Consider the following 23,158-nt stretch of genomic DNA (forward strand, 5'->3'; position numbering starts at 1 on the left):
GGTCTGGCCCCTGCTCACCCTTCAAAAGCACTAACAGAGGACCATTGCACCAGAAGAGTTTGCTAAGGTGGATGGGTGTTCCTTGTTCATCCACTTGACAGTGCCCCTTCTGTTTCGCTCCTGTGTGCAGAGACAACTCCCCAGGTACCCAATACCTTCCAATAGTCTTGGTGGACACATCTTGTCTGATTTTAGGAATTGTCCCACCTTGTTCTTCTCTTCTTTATTGATCCAGTTTTTAGCAACAACCCTTTGAATTACTTGCTGTGGATCTCCCATTTGCTCTCGATTTCATCCTGCTGTTTTATTATCAGTGATTGGTAGTCCGGGCTCCCATTTCTGAGATAAATGTAGAGTCCCAGGCATACACTCTAGTGCAGTGAGACTACAGACAAGTTATGGGTACATCACATCCTGACATTAGGTGTGAGACTGTCGCCCACACCATCTGCCCTGCCTCTTTAAAAAAAAATAAGGTTGAAAGTCTGTGGGTGGTTGGGGTAAGCCAGATGTTTTTGTTCAATTTGTTTAAACTAGCATAAGGTTAATTACCTTAATGTTTCCCAAACTGTTTGCCAGGGGTTTTAAAATGTTCAGAAACATAATCAAAATGTTGCTGTTACTTTCTCTTCAGGAAAGATCGGGTAGATTTGGGTAGGGGTGATGGCCTTGCCGCAGTACTGAAGGGCATTAATTTACTACTGAACAAGGATGTAATGTGACACCTGAATGTAGCATACCAGGAGGCAATCACAACAGATCCACAGTGAATAAATAGTGCTATGTTAAAAAAGAGTGAATAAATGCACTGACAACATAGTGAGGCATGGCCTCTCTTGCATGTGTCTGTAAAACTGACGTTTGTTCTCGAATTTTTGTCCTGAATTTTGACCCTTTGTCCTGAATTTTGACCCTTTGTCCTGAATTTTTTACAGTCCTGTCCAGAATTTGCCTCAATGCCAGGTGGTCACCCTAGTGTTACCCAACCTCATTCGCTGTGTATATAGATCGGCGGGACTGAAGTGTACATGGAGTGTAAAGACAGACAGACATTTGGTGATGTTGCAGATAATTATTTTCTCTCATTCAATATTGAATAGATGGGGAGTGCAGCCACGGATCTTAATCCGGCACAGACTTTTATCAAAGTATAAATTAATAGCATTCAAATTGATTTACATAAAGCATTTTACACGCTATTTTCTTCCCCAATAAAAATGCATACTCAATTATTGACCTCAAAAGTATGAGAGACCCTCGTGGCTCTGTTGGGTGTCATCTCTGCATATCAGACACTGATCGCAGCAGCGAGCACATAACTCTATGAACTATCTTGCCAGGTAGCTAGAGTCTTGCTCAAACTAGTTTGAAATCGATTATATTTTTCAAAAGGTTATGCGCACATTAGCCCCTGTATATTCTACCGTCGTTCAATAAGGTAGGAGAAAAAGGAAGAATGTGAAAGCAGACGGGTTGAGGTGGATGAAGTGTCGCACCTGGTCACTCACCTGTTGTCGTTCTGCCGTCCTTGGTACTCGAGCAGCAAATCATGAAACCGGTACGCGGTGTTAGTGCGGAGGGACCTCGTTCTCTAAGTCCCCACTGGGCAGAAATAGACCGGCAAGTGTTGTGTTGCTTTGCTGGTGCGCCGCGCCGGAGATGAAGGCACACACACAGGTATGGGGTTGCATTCGTTTATTATCTGCTCTCGCATTCAAGACCCTTTTCCTGCGTTCCCCACCTTTATTTATACCCTCCCCTGTGTCCTCCTGGTGCTAAAATGCAAAATCTGCATATTGTCGGGAAGGGCCTGGGTTGTGCCTCAGCATGTATCTTCCACTCCCGGACCTGTCTGACGCTGGGATCCGCTCTGTGCTATTGCTGGGTGTTTTTGTTCCTGGGGGTTGCTCTTGCGCTTGCTCTGGTGCTGGGTGGGGCACTTGGTCTTCCGTAGTGATTCTCGCTCCTTCGCTTGTCATCTCCTGGTATGCGGGTTCCGTGTCTGAGTCCGTCCCAATGTCCGTGCTGCTTTTTCTGTTCTCACCGGGTGCCGGTAGGGACAGGCATTTGAACAGTGCCATGTTGCGGGTTACAGTCTCTAGCCACCGCCGGGCCGTCACCATGGTGCCTTTCACAGCGATCACAGTCCACGGCTGTGCCTCGAAGGGCAAACGGAATTTGCCTCCTGGGTGTCAGTCTTTGACCAGGACAGCATCGCCTACCCGCACTGTGACTGCACAAGCTCTCCGTCTCCTGGAGGCATACGTGTTTGTGCGGGCCCTCCTCGCTGCAGATCGATCTGGTGGTGGTGGTTGTGTTGCCCACAATGGGTGATGTTGGATGGCATCCGTTATCGTTCTTCCAAAACAGAGCTGGCTGGGGGTGACCCACTCTCCACAAGGCCCTCTCCTCCATCATGGGAGCCTACCACCATTCCCAGGAGACGATGGCAACAGTACTGGCCAAGTTTCAGGAGACCCAGCGCCTGCAGGAGGAACAGTATATGGGCTTCAGGGAGGAACTCAGAACCATCAGCTCCACCCTGGGCACCATCGTAGGGGTGCTGAAGGAACTACTCAACACCAGGAGGGACACTGTGGCACTACAAGGGGCCCCTGACACTAGCATGGACGATGAACTGCCCACCACCTCCGCCGGCGCTAGTGGACAGGACGCCCCGCCACAGGTCCACCACACCAGCACCCCACCCCCTGCAGAGGGAGAACCACCCCGCAAACGGTCCCTGAGATCCAGGACAAAGACAGAGCACGATGCCAAGACCCCCGCCAAGAAATGAGACCACCCTGATTGTCATCCTACTGTCCCACTTTGTCACCCTGTCCATCCTTAAACTGCCCCAGCTCCACTTCCTATGCCCATTTGGGCAATGCACCTGTGAGACTAATAGACTAGACTCTGCCATGGACATTCCTCCGCCATCACCCCTCACCATTTCACTACCCCCTCCAATATTGAGCACTTAAATAAACACACTTAAAACACAAAACAATCCGAAGTCTGTCTGTGATTTCGAAAAAGTGTAATAGCAATTAGAGTGACAAAATGCTCTTTCAAATGTAATGTCAACATACCTATGTCACACAGCTCTAGTCCATGAGCAATCAAAGCAGATGTCACACAGTGGGACCCACATCTGTTAAATCGTAAGGGAAAGTGACAACTCAGTGACCATACACTGGGTGAAAACGACACACAGTAGAGAGGTAGTAGTGTTTAAGTACATGTAGTAGGCAGGTCTGTACTCTTGCCTGTGTCTCACTGGAAATATTGCTGGATCACTGAGTCCCTGTTGTTCAAGTCTTCTTCCTCTGCTTCCTCGTCTTCACTATCCACAGGCTCCACAGCTGCAACAACACCGCCATCTGGACCATCCTCCTGCAGAAAAGGCACCTGTCGTCGCACTGCCAAGTTATGAAGCATACAGCATTCCACAATGATCTGGCACACCTTCTTTAGTGAGTAGAATAGGGATCCACCTGTCATATGTAGGCACTGGAACCTGGCCTTCAGGAGGCCGAAGGTCCACGCCATCACCCTACTAGTTTGCCCATGAGCCTCATTGTAGCATTCCTCTGCCCTTGTCCTGGGATTCCTCACTGGGGGTCAGTAGCCACAACAGGTTGGGGTAACCAGAGTCACCTGCAAATGGCGAGGGACAACTGTTAGACACACACTAACCTATAGGGTAACCCCAGACCCAGACAACCATTCCCACTGACTTGCCTCCAGGTGCTCACCTAATAGCCACACACGGTGACTCTGGAGTTGCCCCTTCACATAAGGGATGCTGCTATTCCGCAGGATGTAGGCGTCATGCACTGAGCCAGGGAACTTGGCATTCACATGGGAGATTTACTGGTCGGTCAAACATACCATCTGTACATTCATAGAATGGTAACTCTTCCGGTTTCTGTACACCTGTTCACTCCTGTGGGGGGGCACCAAAGCCACATGGGTCCCATCAATGGCACCTATGATGTTGGGGATATGTCCCAGGGCATAGAAATCACCTTTCACTGTAGGCAAATCCTCCACCTGAGAGAAAACGATGTAGCTCCGCATGTGTTTCAGAAGGGCAGACAACACTCTGGACAATACGTTGGAAAACATAGGCTGGGACATCCCTGATGCTATGGCCACTGTTGTTTGAAATGACCCACTTGCAAGGAAATGGAACACTGACAGCATCTGCACTTGAAGGGGGATTCCTGTGAGATGGCGGATTGCTGACATCAGGTCTGGCTCCAACTGGGTAAACAGTTCCTGGATTGTGGCACGGTCAAGCCTGTATGTGATTATCACATGTCACTCCTCCATTGTCGACAGGTCCACCAACGGTCGGTACACCGGAGGATGCCGCCATCTCCTCACATGTCCCAGCGGACGGTGCCTATGAAGGACAACAGCGAGCACAGAGTCAACCAACTCAGAGGTACATACCCATAGTTTACCCAGAACACCAATCATTCACAAAAGGTGGCCTGTATGTGTGTTGAGTCTAGGCCTGGGTATGTGTGACGCAGTTGGAAATGAAGCCATGTGGGCCTCTGAAATGGCGGCTGCCTGACCTCTAAAGTGGGACAATGGGATGTGAGGTAACTGCGCTGGTGTTGTACACCGTCGCGGTAGGCGGTCGAAGACCGCAGTGCAATGCTGCATTGGTTAACATTGGACCCTATGGGTCCCAGGAGCCAATGACAATGTACGCCGGCGGTGACGGTACGCACCGCTGCGGACGTGACCGCCATTTTCTATCTGTTCAATCACTCGATACCTGATCTTCGACAGGAGAGGATCTACACTGCAAGTGCTGCTGTGACCTCGGTCTGGAAGAGACAATGGCTCGAGTGTCTGGGGAAAGGGCCCCTGCCTTCACATCGGAGGAGTTGGAGAAGCTCGTGGATGGGGTCATCCCCCAGTACACGCTACTCTACGGTCCTCCAGACAAACAGGTATGTACACAGGGAGCATGTTGTGTGGGCTATGCCTGTGTGGAGAGTGCTGGATGTAAGAAGGAAGGGGGGAGAGTGCTGCGTGCATGAAAGACGGTGAATGCATATGCCACATGGCAAGGGTAGGGATGGGGGCCAATCACTTTGACGGTGCAGTTGGTAATAACTTCTCTTTTTACCTCGTACATTTTATGTAGGTCAGCGCCCACCAGAAAAAAGATATTTGGCATGCCATCGCCAAGGACGTCCGGACCCTGGGGTTCTACCACAGACGGAGCACCCACTGCTGTAAAAGATGGGATGACAGTCGCCGCTGGAGCAAGAAGACGGCGGAGGCTCAGCTGGGGATGGTCTCCCAACGTGGGAGGGGTGCCCGTCGCACCATGACCCCCCTGATGTTCCGGATCCTGGCAGTGGCGTACCCGGAGTTGGATGGGCGCTTGAGGGCATCACAGCAGACACAAGGGGGTGAGTACACTCTCATTCTACTGACTTTGCGCGCAGTGGAGGTGTCTGGGTGGTGGAGTTGGGCTGTGGGTTTTCCTAGGCCAGGGCAAGTTCCGTAGGCAAGGCCCCTCCGTAAGGCAGGCCATGTGGCACCCCAGCCCACCTCTGTAGAGTGCCAAGTACACCTAGTCATGCCCCTGTGTCATCTATGTGTGCAGATGTCGTCCATAGCCTTGTAGGCCATTTCCAAGGAATTGAACAGTGGAGGCCAGGAGCGCAGCGTAGTGCAGGGGCTTCTGTGTCTGTCGTGTCCGCCAACAGTAGCAGTAATGCATGCACTCAACATGTCTCTCTTCTGTCTCCCCCCCCTTTTTGTGGTCTCCCTGTTCTTGTGTGCATTAGCATCATCAGGTGGAGGAGCAGTGGCACCAGAGCACGAGGGAGCTGCATTCCACATGGCCCTGGAGGGCGACACTACGGAGTCTGAATTCACCAGTGGGACGGAGGGTGAGGGGAGCTCCACAGCGGGGACAAGAGCTGAGACCAGCGACACGGACTCGTCCTCTGATGGGAGCTCCCTTGTGGTGGCGGCAACATCTGTGCCCCTGCATCTACAGGTACAGCCGCCACCCCCCCTACCAGCACTGCCCTCCCAGCAGCCCCTCAGCCTTTGCCCCGTGCCCGCTCACCTAGGAGGGTGGTCATCACCTTCGCCCCAGGCACCTCAGGCCCTGCCCCAGTCACCCCTGCTGCCCTCAGTGAGGAGGCCATTGAACTCCTCAGGTCCCTCACTGTTGGGTAGTCTACCATTTTGAATGCCATCCAGGGTGTAGAGAGGCAGTTGCAACAATCAAATGCATTCCTGGAGGGCATTCATTCTGGTCAGGCGGCCCTTCAGCAAGCTTTTCAGACTCTGGCCTCAGCACTGATGGCAGCCATTGTCCCCGTCTCTAGCCTCCCCCCTCCAACTTCCTCCACCCCGATCCAATCCCCTGTACCTCAGCCTATCCCAAGCACACCTAGAGACCAACATGCACACACGTCAACACCCAAGGGTAGCTCAGGCAAACATAAGCACCACACATCCCACAGGCATTCACGCAAGCATCACACACATGCAGACACAGCAACATCCACTGCCTCCACTGTGTCCCCGTCCTCCTCGTCTTCCTCCTCCCTCCCAGGAGGCCAACGCCAGCACCAGCCTAGCTGCCCAGGAGGCCAACGGCAGCACCAGCCCAGCTGCCCAGGACCCCACCGCCAGCACCAGCCCAGCTGCCCAGGAGGCCAACGCCAGCACCAGCCTAGCTGCCCAGGAGGCCAACGCCACCACCAGCCCAGCTGCCCAGGATGCCACCACCAGCAAAAGCCCCGCTGGGCCATGAAGGACCGCCAGCAAAAGCCCCGTTGGGAGCATGAAGGACCGCCAGCAAAAGCCCCGTTGGGCCATGAAGCACCACCAGCAAAAGCCCCGTGGGGCCATGAAGGACCTCCAGCAAAAGCCCCGTTGGGCCATGAAGGACCTCCATTAAAAGCCCCGTTGGGACATGAAGCACCGCCAGCAAAAGCCCCGTTGGGCCGTGAAGGACCGCCAGCAAAAGCCCCGTTGGGCCATGAAGGACCGCCAGCAAAAGCCCTGTTGGGCCATGAAGGACCGCCAGCAAAAGCCCCGTTGCGCCTTGAAGGACCGCCAGCAAAATCCCTGTTGGGCCATGAAGGACCGCCAGCAGCTGAGACCCTGTAATGGAGACCGCCATCTCAAGCACCACTACACAGGGCACCGCCGTCTCAAGCACCGCTGCACAGGGCACCGCCATCTCAAGTACCGCTGCACAGGGCACTGCCATCTCAAGCACTGCTGAACAGGGCACCGCCATCTCAAGCACCGCTGGCCCATGAGCGGCAAGGGCACTGACGCAACTGAGTCCATCACGGGGTGAATGATGCACTCTGGGCACCATGCCCCCTCCAGAACCAGTGGAGAGATAAATCCACTACCTCTGTCCTTAGCAGGATGAAGCACTCTGGGCACCATGCCCCCTCCAGAACCAGTGGAGAGATACATCCACGACCTCTGTCCTTAGCAGGATGAAGCACTCTGGGCACAAAGCCCCCTCCAGAACCAGTGGAGAAAGGCATCCACTCCCTCTGTCCTTGGCAAACCACCCACTGTATAGACTTGAGAGACTGTGGCTTTTCACTCCCCAGGATTGTACAGTGGGGAAACCACCCACGGTAGAGACTTGAGAGACTGTGGCTTTGCACTCCCCAGGATTGTACCGTGGGCAAACCACCCACTGTAGAGACTTGAGAGACTGTGGCGTTGCACTCCCCAGGATTGTACAGTGGGGAAACCACCCACTGTAGAGACTTGAGAGACTGTGGCTTTGCACTCCCCAGGATATGGCAGTGGGCAACCCACCCACTGTAGAGACTTGTGAGACTGTGGCTTTGCACTCCCCAAGAAGGAACAGTGGGCATGTGGCCCCCTCGTGGATTTGGCGTTGTGCACTCAAGCGGCTGAGGTGCCCCCCCTTTCCCTCCCCCTGAGGTGCCTGTTTAGTTGCTGTCTGATGCCCCTGCAGTGTTCTCTCCATCATGGTCGGGGATCTTGTGTGGGCCTCGCCCATACCGTGTGGTCCCAGTGTTCCACGGACTTTCTTAGAACACTACCTGGACTACTATGCTTGGTATATATTATCTACATGGTGTATATATATATTTCTGCCTACTTGCTTTTAATATATTCCAATGGTTACACTCATTTTCTATTGTCTTTGCATTCTTCCTGGGGTTTGGGGGGTGTAACTGTGATGTATTGATAAGCATTAGTGTGTGTGTTGTAGTGGTTGAGGGTGGGGGTGGGTGTGTTGCGTGTGTGTGTCCCTGTTTTTTCCTTCCCCCCTCCCCTGTGTCGTATGTGCAGTACTTACTGTGGTCTTCGCCGCCGGCGTTCGTGCTCCTGGTAGAGGAGCAGGAAGACTATTGCAGGTAGAATTTGGAGTTCCGGGTCCATGGCGTCCTCGTTCCTCGTGGAGTGTGTAGAGGTGAGCATTTTCCCTTCGGGATTCCTGTTTCCGCCGTGTTTTTATCCGCCGTGAATCCGCCCCGGAAAAGGTGGCGGATTGGCCTGTCATAATAGTGTGGGCGGTACATTGTCCTCCGCCTGTCTGTTGGCGGTGACCGCGGTCAGAGTGTTAAAGTGGCTGTCTTTGTTGGCGGTTTCCCCCACGGTCGTGATTCCAAATTTTTGACCCGCGGCCTGTTGGCAGTCTTACCGTCGCTTTAACACCGACCGCCAGGGTTGTAATGACCACCAGAGTGTGTTGGACCTGGCCCTTTTACAGGGTCGTTCCCCAGACTTTTTGCTTTTTGCCTCCTTATTTTTCTGACCTTTGTTGGCTGATGTTTTGACTCTGAGCACTTTTTCACTGCTAACCAGTGCTAAAGTGCATGTGCTCTCCCTTGTAAAATTGGTATGATTGGCTTATACCTAATTGGCATATTTAATTTACCCATAAGCCCCTTGTGAAGTGGTATCCCTATACCCAGGGCCTGTAAATAAAATGCTACTAGTGGGTCTGCAGGGTTACGTGCGCCACCCACTGAAGTGGCCTTTCAAACCTATCTCAGGCCTGCTAGCGCAGGGCCTGTGTGTGCAGTTTTCTGCCACAGGGACCTGGCATCTAAATTTACTTGCCAGGGCCAAAACTCCCCTTTTATTACATGTAAGTCACCCCTAAGGTACGCCCTAGCTAGCCCTATGGGCAGGGTGCCATGTATGTAGAAGGCAGGACATGTGCCAGGTTGAGTGTCCTGTCCTGGTAGTGACAAACAGCCTAACTTGGTGTCTCACTGCTGTGAGTGCTGCCTTCTCACAGGATTGCATTAGAAATGCCCTGCCTTATGTGTAAGAGGTATTGTCTGATTTATGAGGGGTAGCATAGGCATGTTTGGTATGGTTGTGATAGTGATGAGGAATGCTGCTTACTTGTGTAGGTGTATTTTTTATTACAATCACAGAAATGCCACTTCTAGAAAGTGCACATTTATCTGTGCTTATGACTCTGGTGTTTTGCAGCTTGCCTCCAATCCATGTCTGGGCAGACTGACAGTTGGGGATTTGTTCATACTTTTCAGACAGCCTGTACACAGGAAGGGTGGAGGTGTCACGGAGGTGCATATACATATTGTGTAGCCTTCCTGGTCTGGGAGAAGGGAGAGGTGGAGCACACCTGAATTTTTTAAAGGCTGTGCCCTGGCCTCACACAATAGGATCATTTACCCCCCACTGATATTTGGAGCCTGTGCTGGGGGAGAGAAAGGGCACTCCAAGAGCCAGTTGTAACTGGTTGGAACCCCCTCTCCTCCCCATTGCAAAACACAATGTAAACTTAGTATAAGTACAGGGGAATTTTCCCCACAATTTAAACATCATTTTGAACATTCTGTGAATTCCAGGAACCTTACCTGGAGCTGGATAGGACACTGTTGAGAAGAGTCACACGGACTATCTTGGACTGCTGCTACTGTGCTGACCTGTGACCTGCTTGGTCACTAGGAGAAACTGCCACTGCTGGCCTCCCCTTGTGTACTGCCTGTAGCTGGGTTCGCCAGCCCTGTGTCCCTTATTTTGGTTGTCTCCAGAGGCAGGTTGCTGTGGCGCCTGACCTCTGTAAAACATATTTGTGGCCCAAGGAGTGCTGCTGTATTGCGAAGCGCTATTTGGAGCGCTCTTTGTGCCCAAGAAAATAATCGCTGCAGCCCGGGATAAGCGGGATGCCCCTCGCGCTTTCTGAAGCGCTCTGCATCACTGCTTGGATTCGCTGCCGTAACCCGGGCACATAAAGCGCGAGAATCACACACTTCCCAGTACCCCCGGGGCACGAGAAAACGGAAAGTGGTGCAAGCGTGCTCCTATTGGCGCCCCCGGGGAACGATCCGCTCCTTGGAGCACCCCCCGGGACACCAGCCGCCTTCCACTCTCAAGGGATCACCGCGGAGGCCCAGGAACCTTTTTACAAACACTCACGCACCGCATCTGGTGCAGGCAAGTGTCTTCTCGGTCCCCAGGAGGAGTCTGACCTCCAGAACCGAATCGCAGGACTCGGGGGAAGGTGAGGGGAACACCCCCTTCCCCCGGTCACTGCCGTAGGAGCAGAATGCTCCTTTCTTTACACCAGGCACATTTTTCTTTAAAAACGGGGCAGGGAGACCTCAACATGTTTCTACCTGCTTTCCTGATATTGCATATATGTGCTGATGTTCTTTTTATGGGCATGACATGCTGATATGTATTTTTTATGACTTGTGATACGTTCTCTAATGTTCCTTTTATGGGTATTTATGAGGTATTCTTGACAAGTGCATAGATTTCTTTACTATAATTCCTGACTACTGCTTATGTTGCAAAATCCTGAGTACTTTTGTGTTCTATTGTGACAACTGAGTATTCTGACAGAGTATTAGAAACTTGTGTAACGTTCTAACAACTGCTAAGGTAGCAGGGTATTACTAACGCGTAATGTTGGTCTAATTATGTTTTGTGCAATACAGTTTATTTTTACGTAGCTCGGTGTTGTGTTTACTTTGTGGTGTACATTTTGTGTCACATGTGTTGTGTGTGTGGTACAAAAGCTTTATACATTGCCTCCGGGTTAGGCCTGACTGCTCGTGCCAAGCTACCAAGGGGGTGAGCAGGGGTTATCTTGGACGTGTAACTCCCTTGCCCTGACTAGAGTGGGTAGGTTCTGCCTGGCTTAGGTGCATACCCTAGCCAACCAGAAACCCCATTTCTAACAGAGTGGTACTGTAAATACCTGTTTCCTTTTGTTATTGGTCCTTTGAATGCAGCGGGTCATAACATGGGTGAAGCGTGCTGCTGAGACAAATGTGGATGCATTTTTCATTCTTTGCAGGATTCAAATGCACAACGAGTTGAACAAAACCTTTGACCCAGTAAGATGTGTGGTGAACCATAAACGATTACTTCAACACGATCCTAATAATTTAAACACCATGACTATTGTGGCCACAGAAGGATAACTTCAATGAAGAATATAGTTCAAAGCTGTATAACAAACACAAGCGCAAAGTGATGTTGACTATGTGCAAAACCACGCTATATTCATACACAATCAGCAAGGGTTGCCCGAGCCAACTTACTAACATTAACAAAACTAAACATTCAAGAAGAATGATACAGAAAGTCAACAAAAATATCTGAGACAGAGAAATCATATGATGCTCAGATTTCACAATCATTTAGTCAATTCAAATTGAGGTAGGTCAAATATCAGTGGCTGGACATATATCAACCCTATGGCTAACCACATTAGTGTCATACATTTGTGTTGAATAACAGAAAAATACAAAAATACAAAAGGGATAACAATGATTTGGAAAGTAGAATAACTCGGGCTACTGTGCACTAAGAAAAATAAAAGAAGCCTCAGCATTGTGGAGTTTCTAACCTAAAAAGGGTCATGTCAAAGGGCATGAACAAATGAGATACCTCTCCAAGGGACACAGCATTCAGGGAAACTTTGTAAGCAAAGCATCTGGTCAGCAAGCATAAGGAGAGCTTCTGTCTCAGGACAAGACAAAGGCCACATGAAATGTTCCAATTGGCTTTCAGTATAAGTTCATATTACGAAAAAGAGGTATAATCCAATTAGGCTCATTTGCAAACTTCAAGTTTCAACAGTCCAACATTCTCCCAGGTCTATCATGAGAACATCTGGTCTTTCCGTGTGACTCCAAACGGTTGCAAGAATTTTGTACAAATCAGACCATGTTACGCCATTGCAATACTATCAAGTACGACTGTACACAGTTCTTCTGCGGTTATACAAGAGACTTTTTACAAATCAGCTTATGCTTCTCCTGGAAAAAAAATCTGAAATAAGATTTCATTTTATTAAAAAAAACAATTCGGCACGTCTAAATGACTGCGAAATGCAAGCTTTGTAGGCCTCAGTTATGCTAATACAAGAAAATGTAAAATGCATTTAAAAAGTACTTGTTAATATAATAAAACACACATAATATGCATTATATAAAGTAAGCATTAAACATATTTCATCAAAATAAGTAAAACATTTCATTAAAAATTGTAAAAGCTTTGTTATTACATTAAGTATTACAGAGGAGTGCATTCTTCTCATTTGCATGTATCTTTAAACTTATAAAACACTAATTAATCATTAAAATATAAATTTGTTTGAAGGAACTCAGTCTACTGTCTAAATTATATTTTAACATAGATTTTAACTTTCTAGCATGTGATTACATTATAAAGGCACCAATGTTGATTTGGAAATACAAGCAAAGTGCACACTTAAAATGTGTGTCAGTGCAGGTTTCTACATTAGTTTCTTTCCTATAGTTGTGACTGAAACTTGTCAGAGTCTGCTAACTTCTGTAGCACGAGGAGCAGAGCTAAAATTTACACTCTATCAGTACCTCCTTTGATGGCAAAATACGTCTTCACAAAAAGGCCAGATTTTCATTTCAACAAGATAATGTAGAATCATGATGCCTTATTTCGATAAGGTCTGCTGTAATTCTCCATTTACTTGAGATTACAATTATATATGCTTCTCCTTTTCTCCATTCTTTCTCCTCTTTCATCTGTCTATTATTTGCTCTTTTTTCTTTCAGTATTTTGTACTGTTTGTAAAATCCAAGAGTACCTACAATATACAAAATAACAATCACCAGGGGTCTCAAGATAGCTCCCACTATCCCCTTTCCCAGGTATCCAAACCATTTTCCGATGGCGGAAACACCATTTACAATAGCTTCCCATGCACCTGTGTCTGACATACTTTTCAGATCTCTCTTCAAGTCAGTCATGTGTGCAATGTACTTTCTTATCGCATTGCTATTATCAGGTAAGTGTATACAACAATGTTGCACATGTAATACCTTACAAACTCTGCCCTCCTTTGTGAGTAAGATGTCTAATGCAATACGATTCTGCGAAACCATTGATCTCACAGAAACCATCTCACTGTCCATTTATAAAATAACTCCTGCGTAGTCAGTAGATAACTTATCTATTATTGTTGACCATTTCCTAATCTTGAGATCATTCAAGATAACTTTCACTGATGGAATTATGGCATCAAATATATCCGCCGCTTTCCCAGAGGCTTTTGCTCCTCTTTTAACTTTGGTGTTTGATTTTGCATTGTAGACTTGTTCATTAATGCTGTCTACAACGTACATTTTCAGAAAAGCTACTCCCAGGTAACAAGATCCATATCAGCCTTTCAGCACCTTATAATAAGCTTTCTTTCCACAAATAAATTAAACACCTAGGCCCTCATTACAACCCTGGCAGTAAATCCCACTTTCCGATGTGCAGAAGACCGCCAACATACCGCTGCAGCCGCGTAATTCCACTACAGGTATCACGACCCACATCTCGGAATCCGCCACAATACAGACACCCACACAAGTCCGCCACACCAAAGGTCAGTGATAAACTGGCGATACCAAAACCTCCACCGTCACGCCAACAAGAATACACCAACAGTATCACGACCCACGAATCAACGCAGCAGTCATTCAACCGCGGTAAACCATTGGCGGTACACTGCCGTGCACAAAATACACACACACTAACAAAACACAACCACATTGGACAATTCAAAATACACACCTGATACACATACACACACCACACCCACACACCCAATCCAATATAAAGCACACACCCACATCACCCACAAACCCTTGAAACCAATAATTTGAAAGAAGGCCAGAGAGAGAGACTACCTAAAACAACACCAGCATTCTCAGACACACAACACCATCACTTACACAACATCCACGCACCTCAAACAACACACACCAACACATCCCCTCACACATCACAACAGACACCACCTCACACATCACCCACACCACATCATGGCACCTCAAAGACACCCCAGGTTCTCTGAGGAGGAGCTCAGGGTCATGGTGGAGGAAATCATCCGGGTAGAGCCACAGCTATTCGGATCACAGGTGCAGCAGACATCCATTGCAAGGAAGATGGAGCTATGGCGCAGAATTGTCAACAGGGTCAACGCAGTGGGACAGCGTCCAAGAACATGGGATGACATCAGGAAAAGGTGGAACGACCTACGGGGGAAGGTGTGTTCCGTGGTATCCAGACACCAGATTGCTGTACAGAGGACTGGCGGTGGACCCCCACTCCTCCCCCACAACTAACAACATGGGAGGAGTAAGTCTTGGCAATTATGCATCCTGAGGGCCTCGCAGGAGTGGCAAGAGGACTGGACTCTGGTAAGGCAAATCTTACTACTTTATCCCCCCCACCCCACCTGCATGCCATCACATACCGCCACCCTTACCCTCACACCCAGCACCCCAACAACCCACAGATACCCCACTAACACAACCCACACATCCCAAAACCAAGCCCTGCATGTAACACCAATGCATGGACACTCATCCCCAAAGCATGTCCAGTAGAGAGACTCACTCATGCCCCAAAATCACAAAACACACACGGGCCACAGCAATAATGCAAGCACAGGAGTAGAGGGTCACTCATCATTGCACAAGATGGCACACACAGATACAATAACTATGCATTTACACCCCAACAGGACCCCTACCCAACGTCACCGGACAGGAGGTGCCAGGCATATCCAGTCCCCCCACCGAAGAGGTCAACAGTGACGATAGCAGCTCTGCACGCCTGGATCAGGATGATCAACATGGCCCATCAGGGACCTCTGGACAGTTGGTTCCCCTGCCACAGTCCCAACCCACCACAGAGCCTCCCCCCTCAGGAAACACCACCACAGCACCCACCCAGCGGGGCCATCCCTCTGTCCCCAGGATACATCAATCAGCAGTGTGTCCACCACTACAGGGACCCCAGGCAACCCCACAAACACAGGACGATGAGGAACCTGGGGTCAGTGACAATGGGCACACGGTTCAGGGGACAGAGGCACAGGACAACAGGGAAGCTGGGAGACCATGGGTCAGATACTGCTGGATACAAGCTGCAGGAGACCCAGCGGCTGCAGGAGGGACAGTACCTGGGGATCAGGGATGACCTAACAAACATCTACACCATCCTTGTCACCATTGCAGGGGTGCTGGGTGACATGGCGAAGACCATGAGGGAGGCAGTGGCACAACAACGGGCTCTTGACACTAGCCACACAGATGAACAGCCCTCCATCTACACCGGAACTAGAGGAGAGGAGGCCCGCCACAGGAACAACAGGCCACCAGCACCCCACCCCCTGCAGAAGGAGAACCACCCCACAAACGGTCCCTGTGATCCAGGCAGAAGACAGAGAACATTGCCAGGACCCCCACCAGGAAATAAGACTCTCCTGATTGTCACCCTTCTGTCCCACTATGACACCCTGTCCACCTTGAACTGCCATTACTCCCTTTCCTATGCCCCCTTGGACAATGCACCTGTGATACCAAGAGACTGGACTCTAACTGGACCTTTCTCCACCATCACCCCTGCCCATTGCACATCCCCCTCTACCTATCAGCACTGAAATAAACACCCTTGGATCAAATACAAGTATGGAGTCTGTCAATTGATTGCAATATATATCAGGTTAATAAGCTGTAAACATTTCAATCCAGATGTACAGTTATATATACATTGGTATGACCTGTAGTGGGCAGAGGTACACATATCAGGAACCAGAGTGGGGCACAGGGATCTGAAAATAGACATGGTAAAGGGTAACGTCAGTGGCAAGAAACATGGGGTAAGAGGCTGCCTTGCACAATGTCCAACAGTTAACTGAAGTGTAATATGAACGTACAATGCCTTGCCTGTGTGTCACTGGAAGTATTGCAGAATAATGTTGCTCCTGTTGTCAACATCTTCTTCCTCTGCCTCCTCTTCCTCACTGTCCACAGGCTCCACTGCTACCACAAGACCATCTCCAGGCTCATGCTCCTGCAGAAAAGGCACCTGGCGTCTCAAGGCAAAGTTGTGCAAAATGCAACAGGCAACAATGATTTGGCACACCTTTTTGGGTGAGTAGTGCAGGGAGCCACCAGTCAGATGGAGGCACAGGAATCTAGCCTTCAGGAGGCTGAAAGTCTGTTCTATAATCCTCCTTGTATGCCCATGTGCCTCATTGTAACGTTCCTCTGCCCTTGTCCTGGCATTCCTCACTGGGGTCAGTAGCCATGAGAGGTTGGGGTAACCAGAGTCACCTGCAAATATCGGGGGATGCCTGTTAGACACACACTAACCCTTAGGGACAACCCCATACCCAGACACCTACTCATACTGTGTGGGGACCTTAGGCTCACCTATTAGCCACACTCGGTGCCTCTGGAGTTGGCCCATCACATATGGGATGCTACTATTTCTCAAGATAAAGGCGTCATGCACAGAGCCAGGATACTTGCCATTCACATGGGAGATGTACTGGTCCGCCAAACACACCATCTGCACATTCATCGAGTGATAGCTTTTTCTGCTCTTGAAAACTTGCTCATTTCTCCAGGGGGGGGGGGGACAAATGCCACATGTGTACCATCAATGGCACCGATGATGTTGGGGATATGCCCCAGGGCATAAAAGTCAGCTTTCACTGTGGCCAAATCCTCCACCTGGGGGAACACGATGTAGCTGTGCATATGTTTAAGCAGGGCTGACAACACTCTGGTCAACACGTTAAAGAACAGTGGCTGAGACATCCCTGATGCCATGGCCACTGTTGTTTGGAAGGAACCACTTGCCAGGTAATGGAGCACTGACAGGACTTGAACTAGAGGGGGGATACCAGTGGGCTGACAGATAGCTGACATCAGGTCTGGCTCCAACTGGGCACACAGTTCCTGGATTATGGCACAATCAAGTTTGTAGGTAATGATAATATGTCTGTCCTCCATTTTTGCAAGGTCCATCAGGGGTTTGTACACCGGAGGATGCCGCCATCTCATATTCTGCCTCAGCGGTTGAAGCCTATGGAAGAGAACGATGAGCAGAGGGTCAGATTCACACTTATATTGCACTAATGATGAATTGTTGACTTTACAGGAACAGTATGTGAATCCTAGAATCAGTTGCCATGCCAATGTCTGCTGTGACGCATTTAGGTGCCATGCCCTGTGGCCCTCTGAAATGGCGGATTTCTGTCCTTTGAGGAGGGATAAGTGGAAATGAGGTAATTGTGCTGGTGTTGTGTGCCGTCGCGGTAAGCGGTCGATTACCACTGCGCTACTTCACATTGGTAATAATTGGGTCCTATGGGTTCCAGGAGCCAATGGTAATGTACGCCGGCGGTGACGGTACGTACCGCCGCGGACGTGACCGCCATTTTCTATCTCATTCCTCACTTGCTACCTGACCTTCAACAGGAGAGGACCTACACTGCAAGTGCTGCTGTGACCTGTGTCTGGAAGCGACAATGGCTTATATGTCTGGGGAAAGGGCCCCTGCCTTCACTGAGGAGGACTTGGAGAAACTGGTGAATGGGGTCCTACCCCAGTACACGTTACTCTACAGTCCTCCAGGCAAACAGGTGAGGACACTGTGAGCATGATGCGTGGGCCATGAATGTATGGAGTGCTGTGGATGTAAGCCACATGTTGGGGGGTGCTGAGGCATCCTGGCCAGAGTCCAGCATGTAAGGTGGTCATTGTATGTGCGTCAGCGAATGGGTGGGAACTGGCGGTCAATAAGTCTGACAGTCCGGACGGGTGATTAATTCCCTTTTCTGCTGTCTTTACCATCCAGGTCAGCACCCACCACAAAAAGGGTATTTTGCGTGCCATCGCCAAGGAGGTGCGGACCCTGAGGGTCTTTCACAGGCAGAGCACCCACTGCCGCAGGAAATGGGAGGTCCTGTGCCGCTGGTCAAAGAAGACTGCGGTCGCCTAGCTTGGGCTGGCCTTTCATCGAGGAAGGAGTGCCCATCGCACCATGACCCCCCTGATGTTTTGCATTCTGGCGGTGGCCTATCCAGAGTTGGATGGGCGCTGGAGGGCATCACAGCAGACACAAGGGGGTGAGTACAAATTCTGAAAGCTGACTTTGCGTGCATTAGGAGGTACCTGGGTGGGGGATGTGGGCTGTGGGTGCCCCTAGGCCAGGGCAATCATGGCAGGGTAGGTCCCTTATTGGGCAGGCTCTGGCGCACTCCTACCCCAATAGTGTATGTGCTCATCTACTACTGAGAAGGGTCCTGTGGGTTTCTGGTGTGCAGATGCTGGAGTTAATCATTGTACCCCATGGGCTGGTGACTGTCTTCGGAAATAGGTGGGCATGGCGAGTGCATAGGGCTGCTCCCTGTGTGTTGTGTACGCCAACTGTAGTGGAGTTGCTGGCATTGACCAAGTGTATCCTCTGTCTCCCCCCCCCCCTTTCTGTTTTGTCACCCTCTCCTTGTGTGCATTAGCATCATCTGGTGGAGGAGCAGAGGCACTGATGACGGAGGGAGCGGCATCCCACATGGTCCTGGAGGCCGAATCCACAGAGGGTGAGGACACCAGTGGGACGGAGGGTGAGGGGAGCACCACGATGGGGACAGGAGGGGAGACCACAGACAGCGACTCCTCCTCCGATGGAAGCTCCCTGGCGGTGGCAGACACATCTGTGCCCACCCCAACAACAGGTACAGCCACCACCCCCCTTACCAGCACCGCCCTCCCAGCAGCCCCTCAGCATGTTTCCCGTGCACGCTCACCCAGGAGGGTGGGCATCTCCTTCACCCCAGGCACCTCAGGCCCTGCCCAATCAGCCCTGCTGCCCTCAGTGAGGAGGCTATTGACCTTCTGAGATCCCTCTCTGTTGGGCAGTCAACCATACTGAATGCCATCCAGGGTGTTGAGAGGCATTTGCAACAAACAAATGCATACCTGGAGGGCATTCACTCTGGCATGACGGCCCAACAGAGGGCATTTTATGCTCTGGCCTCAGCACTGATGGCACCCCTTGTCCCTGTGTTTGGCCTCCTCACTCCAACTTCCTCTACCCAGACCCAATCCCCTCAACCCCAGCCTATCCCAAGCACACCTTCAGACCAGCATTCACCCAAATCACCACACAAAAGTGGCTGAGGCAAACATAAGCACCACACTTCATCTCACAGGCACTCACACAAGCACCATACCCATGCAAACACACCAACATCCACTGCCTGCAGTGTGTTCCCCTCCTCCTCCCTGTCTACCTCCCTCCCAGTAGCATCTACATTCTCCTTCTTCTTCCCTGTCTGGTCTCCACTCACACCTGCATGGACTACATATTCATCCACTACCTCTATCACCAGCACGCCCATCACAACACAACCCTCCCGATCAGTCACCACCCCCGCAACCATGCACATGTCCCCTGTGTCCTCTCCCAGTGTGTCTGTGACCCCTCCTTCCAAAGTACACAAACGCAAGCACCCACCCACCCAAAAGCCATCCACCTCACAACAGCATCCAGCCCATGCACCTTCACCCAAACTCAGCAGACAGACACCTCCTACAACCACCCCCTCTTCCTCCACTCCCAAACCCTCTCCATCTTCCCATCCCAGTGTGTCTAAAAATCTTTTCCTGGCCAACATTGACCTGTTTCCTACCCCTCCACCCCGTCCTTCCCCTCCGGCCAGGGTGTCCAGATCCCAGGCCAGAACCTCTGCCACCAAGTTGGCATCTGCAGTGGTACCTGCAACTTCCAAGGATCAAAGGGGGCATCCGCTAGACCAGGCAGTGTGCCACTGACCCCTGCAAAGGACCAAACCATACTACCACCTGCCAAGGTGAAGAAGAGGTCAGCATGCAGCAAGGCCAAGGAGCATGACCCACCCAGCAAGGCCTCCTCCCAAACTCCAGCTGCCAGAGCCAAGGTCCCAGCAGCATCTGCCAAGGTGAGGAAGGGTCAGAAAAGCCAAAGCAAGGCACTTCAGGCCTAGGAGGCTCCAGGTGAGAAACGACAGTCCCGCCACCTGTACCACGGCCAGCACCGCCACAAGCACCGCTGCAAGCACTGCCACCTGCCCCGCCGCTGCCACCACTACTGTCAGCAGCAGCATCCCTAGTGGGCAGCCGTCTAAGGCTGCAGGAGACGGGCTGGTGCCTCCCTCCCCACTGGCAGCACCCTCACCTGCACCACGGATAGCACTGCCAGCATCCCCGCCGCAAGCACCACCTCCTGCACCGCTGACAGTAGGACCACTACCAGCATCAGCAGCCCCAGTGTGCGCCCGTCCGAGGCTGCAGGAGACAGCCTGGAGCCTCCACCACCACTGGAAGCACCCCCACTAGCACCGGCACTACCACCAGTGTGCAGCATTAGTCGTCGCAGGATGGAGTCTGGCCCTGCCTCCATGGAGTATCATGCTACCTCGTTCATGCAAATCTTGTGCCTCAGACACCCAGGTAAGGGAATGTGAACTGCCACACCCCAAGTGCTGCATCACTTGGCACAAGTCCCCCTTCGAAACCAGTGGAGAAATGCATCCACTCACCCTATCCTTGGCAGGATGAAGCACACTGGGCACAAGGCCCCCTCCAGAACCAGTGGAGAAAGGCATCCACTCACCCAATCCTATGCAGGATGAAGCACACTGGGCACAAGTCCCCCTCCAGAACCAGTGGAGAAATATATCCACTCACCCTATCCTTGGCAGGATGAAGCACACTGGGCACAAGGCCCCCTCCAGAACCAGTGGAAGAAGGCATCCACTTGAGAGACTTTAGAGACTGTGGCTTTGCACTCCCCAGGACCATGCAGTGGGCAAACCACCCACTAGAGAGACTGTGGCTTTGCACTTCCCAGGACCAAGCAGTGGGCAAACCACCCACTAGAGAGACTGTGGCTTTGCACTCCCCAGGACCAAGCAGTGGGCAAATCACCCACTAGAGAGACTGTGGCTTTGCACTCCCCAGGGCATCTCTGTGGGCATGGAGCCCCCTCGAGGAGCAGTGGCATAATACCATCTTCTGGTTGAGGTGCCCCCCCCTTCCCCATCCCCATGAGGTGCCTGTGTGTTTTTGGCCTGATGCCCCTGAGGTGTTCTCTCCGTATTAATGCAGGAGTCAAGTGTGGGCTTGGCCCATGATTTTTGGCCCAGTGGGCCATGGACATTTGCAAAGGACAGTGTAAGGACTTCTGTACATATTGTAAATATTTGTATATAGTGTTTTTCTATTAATTACGTATATCTGCATATTTAAAAGATATCACTGATTTCACTCAGGTCCTTTTGTCCTTGCGTTCTTCCAGGGGGTAACGGGGTATAAATGTACTGTTGTTGCATGTGTTTGTGTGTATGGTGTTGTGGGTGAGGGTGGGGGTGGGAGTGAGGCGTGTTGCGTGTGTGTCGCTCTCATTTTCCTCCCCCGTCCTCTGTGTGCTAGGTGCAGTACTCACTGTGGTCGTCGTCGCTGCCTTCGATATTCCTTGTGTATGAGGAGGTAGACCAGCATCGGCAGGACCTGCAGCTCGGGCTCCATGGAGTCCTGGTTCTTCGTTTAGTGTCGAGCGGTGAGTGGTTTCCCTTCCATAGACTGTTCCTGCCGTGCTTTTGATGGCGTTGGTACCGCCTGGAAAAGCTGGTGGATAGGCGGGTTGTGATGTGGTGAGTTGTACATTGTCCTCCGCCTGTCTGTTGGCGGTGAGCGCTGCGGTGTTCGTTGCTACCTCCGGGGCGGTTGGAGTGTTAAAATGGCTGTCTGTGTTGGAGGTTTCTGCTGTGGTCATCATCCTATTTCTTTTTACAGCCGGCCTGTTGGTGGTATTACCGCTGCTTTAACACCAATGGCCACAGTTGTAATGAGGGCCATAGTTATATATACTCTTCTTACTTCAATCAGAATTCATGGCTTGTCTAGACTCAGACCAAAATATATTTCAAATGTAAAATGAATCAAAAATGCAAAAGCGGCTTTCAATTTTTTCACTGTGTCCTGTAGTCTTTTCTTTAAATGAGCAAAGCAAATTCAAAATGAGTCATTTCAAAAACAAAAATTGAAAAGTTGAAGAGTTCATTAGGAGTCTTTCTTATTTACAATATTTCCAACTAAAAGTTCTAATGTTTATAATAATAAACCATGTAGTAATTACTGATTGGCACTCCCAGCAAATAGTATCTCTGTTCATTAAGCGGCAATGAGATTTCAAAGTTCAGTTCCAAAGCAATATACATTTTCAAAATGTTGGATTTAAATTGTTAACATGAAAGTCAACCAACTCCTTCTCCCAATCATCACTTGTGAAATAAGTCCATTTGAGAGAAGAGTTTCTGCAACTTGGCTTTCTGTTTTTTTGATCTCCTTGTCAAATGACCTTTAGTTTCACTGTCACTTTGCTTTGCTTTTTCAGTTGCTTCAGCAGTGGTGGGAGGAACTTTTATCACTGGCTCTGTGCTTTTATCGGGCCACTGGTCTCTGGTAACAACTATTTTCTCTTGCACTACTGGGATTTCAATGTTATCTGAGTTAGCAGGTGTCGTCTGACTCTGTATCAACCCTTCTCTACCTTCAACTGCTTTTAACGCTCTCAGATATTCACCAGACTGTGCATACTCTGCATTTGCCACTTGTACAGGCACCACAGCTTGGCCAAACTGGACCCTTTCTGTCACTGTAACTGACCCTTCAGGAACAAGTGCTGTTTCGTTAAAGGGACTTGGAACTTTGCGTTTGTGGCTCGCATGGACCCAATTGAAAAAAACAGCAAACGTCACAGCTGTTGTGGTAACTGGAACAATCAATCTGGTAAGGGCCTTTCC

Source organism: Pleurodeles waltl, chromosome 11 (assembly GCF_031143425.1).
Source record: "Pleurodeles waltl isolate 20211129_DDA chromosome 11, aPleWal1.hap1.20221129, whole genome shotgun sequence".
Taxonomy (NCBI): Eukaryota; Metazoa; Chordata; class Amphibia; order Caudata; family Salamandridae; genus Pleurodeles; species Pleurodeles waltl.